Source organism: Haplochromis burtoni, unplaced genomic scaffold (assembly GCF_018398535.1).
Source record: "Haplochromis burtoni strain Fernald_Lab_line unplaced genomic scaffold, NCSU_Asbu1 Contig_13, whole genome shotgun sequence".
Taxonomy (NCBI): Eukaryota; Metazoa; Chordata; class Actinopteri; order Cichliformes; family Cichlidae; genus Haplochromis; species Haplochromis burtoni.
In genome coordinates, this window is record NW_024582374.1 from 3,716,977 (window position 1) to 3,721,609 (window position 4,633).

Here is a 4,633-nt window from a genome sequence, read left to right on the forward strand (position 1 = left end):
GCAAAAGAACGGCAATAAATCTGAAAACAGAACAGCACATAGCCTTATTATCAGAGCCCCATCCTGCACACACACAAGGCCGTCATGAAGAAAACAACGCAGCCCATGAAAAAAACAACAAGGCTTTCCAGTTCTCTGCCTCTACCTCCCCCCTCCTCCTCCTCCTCCCGCAGTCTCCTTCATTCCTCAGCCAAAGGTATTCCCTGATGGCCAGCCATTTCAGAGAGCAGCTCCGCCTGATCATACGGCAAACTAATGAATTGAAAAATGAATCGATGCAGACAGAGAGGGAGCGAGGCCTTGACCCCCTCATGAAGGTGAAACTCAAGACACTCGCCAGTAGATACTCAGGTCTTCCAGGCCCAGGTCTCGTATATTTTTTGCACAGATGTTGGGAGGCCTGCAGGGAGACGTGTCGTTGTTACTCTTAGCCTGAGCCCAGAGTCTGCGTTTCTCTGACCAACAGGAGAGGCGGGTGAGATGTCTGGACATGCTCTTTGTTCTGCTGGGAGCTTTTCCTCTAATCAATAACTGAGAACCGAACGATGACAACAACACGCTCGGGCATCCAGCCAACTACATTACAGCTGCATAGGAAAAGCAGAATGTAAGAGGAGCACATGAGACCCAGTGGAGATGGGGACACAAAGGCCTCACTACAGCAGCAGCAGCAGCATTAGCAGCATCAGCAGCAAGCACACCTCGCCAGCCTTGCCTGCGCTGGCAGAGCAACAGTGCCCCCTGCTGTTGAAAGCAGAGACCGGCATCCAGCAGAGCAAGGGGGGTTCAGCGTGGAGAAGAGGGAGGGAAGAGCCACTAGATGCTGAGGAGAAGTCATGGCACAACACATTCAGGCCTCGCAGCTCTTTGAAGGCAGATCAATAGCTAACCATTATCCTATTGTTGTTCCTCATCCAACCAGCACTGGTGAAGCCGGAGGAGGGGGATGGTTAGCCTGAATGCTGAAAATGCAGGGATTTTGCAAAGGCAGGGATTTATTTGGGCAATCCAAACGGAATACAAGAAAATTACACAAAGAGAGGAAGGGGAAAGTACAACAGAGTAAAATGTAACAGAAAGGCATCCTAAGTAAGACACATCAGTGGTGCAGTGGAGGTTTCATTTAGATTAGTTTTCAGAGGTTTTATGAAATCATTGATTTTCCATTCATTCATTTCATCTGCTTGCAGAAAAAAAAAAAATTCAACAGATGTGATTTCTGTCAAACCTGGTTATTCCCACACAAGGGTTATCAGTAGCTAGCCCAAAGCTAAACACCACACTCAGCTGTTAAAATGCTACAACAATTAGTGCCAATGCTTACTGCCTTAATGCGAGTCAGAGAAAACGGTGCGATGGTTAACACACGGTTACAGTGCGCCCTGCAGATGATGGGCGGTGTGTGCCATAGCGCCCAACAATCAGCTTTTAACTGAATGAAATTATACTTTTTTAGTAAAAGAAAAGAAAAAAACAAGAATCTGATTTTAAAGGCAAACAATAACCAAACCTCAAATGAGAAAGACACCAAACATACAGTGCAACACAAAATGTTTCCAACGCATAACTGGACACATTTTGAAGCAGAAGAAAATCTCTCATTCTATCTTTGGTTCTCTACCTCCTCTGTCCCTCTAACCCCATTTCCCCCTCCAACCCCTCGCCCCCTTCCTCTCTATATTGATGCGGGTATTTAATTAGTACCATAGACACAAAGTTTCTATTTCTTGTTACTATTGTGCTCTGTTGTGCATAAGTATGGCACCTTGTTGATAAATCAGAAACAAAAAAAGGAAGGACTTTTTAAAAGGGAAAAAAGAAGGATGCAAGGACTGAGGCCAACGAAGGACGTGGTTTTGTTTCTTTTTCTTTTTTGCATTCTGTGTGAATATAGACCTGCAGGACATTTACCACAAGAAAGAGAAAAGACAAGAGAAACAGGGAGCTGCTGAAGAGAAGAATAAATGACAGACACTTTCTCTCCTTTGGCATTTCGTGTCGGAACTGTGGTACTCTCAGCCCCCCCGCCCCTTTAAAGCTGAGCCCTGAGGATGGGTTAAAATTAAGAGGGACAAAACATGACCTCCAAATGTCCTGGCTGACTCGCTATGTTTTATTGGAGGGTGGGGTGGTGGTGGTGGTGGCGCGGGGTGTTTACGCTTGGGACTCCGTAGTTATCTGTGTGGTCTTAAGATGCAACTGTAGCATTTCCAACAATGTAGTCAGATTAGCAGTGCAGATTAGATAAGAGGTGGTCATTGTAGAGGAGCTGATCAGGAGGTACTGACTAACTTCACATTGCTGTAAGCAGTGAGTTAACGTCGCCAAAGGATGATGAGCTTAAATTGACTTGTGGTATACAGTTCAGTGAGCATAGATAAATAGCTAGATTCAGCTTTAGGAATGACACTGACAAAATGACGTTTGTAGTAGTGAGAACCAATGTGGCTACCTCACTAAGCTGAGTGGTTTGTGAAACCGCCACTAATACCAAAGATACTGCAGCCTACCAGTCACAAACTGCCTAGGGGGACACAAACCAAAAAAACGAGAGCCCCCCCTCTTTGCCCCAAACTGTTACAAACACACTGATGATATTACGCACGCACACACGCACACACACACACATGTTCCTACTAACAGCGCAGTCAGACTGCATTGTGCCACATAGGAGGAGGTGGCTGCCTTGCAGACAGAGTTGAGTGCCTTTTCCCTTCAACCACGGGTGGGACTGCACTGGACACACACCCACACACCAACACACACACACACAGATGCATGCATATAGCGGCATACCCACTTACAAGCGTGTGCTCACACAGACAATGCACCCATAATTGGATGGACAGAAAGGGGGGCCAAAGAGAGGGACACAGAGTGGGGGCTGTGTCAGCATTTTCTCCCATATTGACCTTCCATCTTGATACACTAGAATACAAGCACTTTATCATGTAGAAAGTCTATAAAACATTTTCTATACGCTATTTATTTGAAACAAAATTATATGTTACTCCTTAATCTGTCGGAGTCTTCGTTGCCGTATCGTCGATCTTCTGCTAGCTCTCAGCCTTCGTGTTTCTCTTTTGCTTTCCGCCCGGCCTGCTTACGCTCTCGGCCGCTTTACCTTCCTCACATCAGAGATATTTTTGTGTAACAGAGAAAGAGAAGGGTAAAGAGGCGGCGGCTGTAAGCACCCAGAGGGCTGTTGTTATAAAATCTTAAATGCCAAATGGCTTTCTTTCTCCCCACTGCGTGCAAGCACAGAGGCTGCACTGGAAAAGTGTGGAAGACTCGCTGACAGTTTATAGACACACACTCTCTCCTCCCTCCCTCCACCTTGTCTGTCCAGTCAACTTTCCCCCTGGCTAGTGCTAGGACTTGGTAGGCGTGTGTTGACAATTAATTCTGAAATACCTCAAAAACCTTTCATGTAAACTTTATGTAATTTAAACTGAAAATAATACTGCTAATGATAACAATGATTATGAAAGTATGATACTATGATAGTTAGTTTTGGAACTTGTGACTTGAAGCTTTATACTGTTAAATTCCTTTTATTCGTTTGCTTATTTTTCTCGTACGTTCTCTCGTTTGTTTTTTGCTACGGCATGTACTTACTGTTTTCATAAAGGAAAAGACATTGTGAATGTTTCTGTGGAGGGTCACGCGAGAAAAAGGAGAGACAGAAGAGAAGGCGAGAATAGAGGGAGACGAGCGAGAGCTGCTCGCTTCAGATGATTAGTTCAAAGCTCTCTCACAGACGCCTACATTCAAAGAAACAACAAAAAGAAAGAAAGAAAGAGAGAAAGAAAAAAATGACAAAAATGTGATTTGGGTTGAATTATAAACCAAAAATTTGATGTTAAACCAAAGGAGGAATAACCTTATATCCATTGTTAGCTTTCTTCTGCCTTTCAGTTGTCTTTTCTCTGAAAAAACAAAAAGAAAAAAAAAACAGTTTCACAGTTACTTCTGAAGGTTCCTGGGTGTGTTCAAGTGCTCCTGATGTTCTTAGAATATTAAAGACCAGCACCTCCTGTTGAAAAGAAGGTGCACTTTTTTTTCTTTTGTGCATGGATATTGTATAACTGTATAGAAACCAACAGGAATGACCTGTGATTTTGTGGGGAGAGGAGGAGGATGGAAAGACTTGGGTGTGGGGGGAGAAGGGTGGGGGTAATAGTTTGGTTATCAAAAATAAACAAAACAGGGTGGGAGGATTTGGGTTTTAGGCGTTGGAGGGGTCTTTGTTTTAGAATTTCTGTCACTGTTGGATTCACTGGTTGTGTGCATGTGTTGTTGCAACCCTTCCCCTTTCCCCAATGTTTCTTTGATGTATATAAATCCAAACAGTAGGGGGCAGTGTGTGCTGGGGGAGGTCAAACTCCTCTCCTCCCAATCAATCGCATTCAATCTTCATTCCTCAGCTTGCGGTCCTCACTCGGGTCCTGAAACGTGTGTCTTGCTTTTCCAAAGACGGGCTGTTTACTTGGAGTTAATCACAGGGACACACTCAGACCTGAGCGGCCTTCCGATACCTGTACGTCTGTCTACATGCTTTCCTTCGGTCTGTGTACAATGTATATGTGTTCATTTCTACCTATGTGGAAGACTATTTCTATTTTCTGTTCCT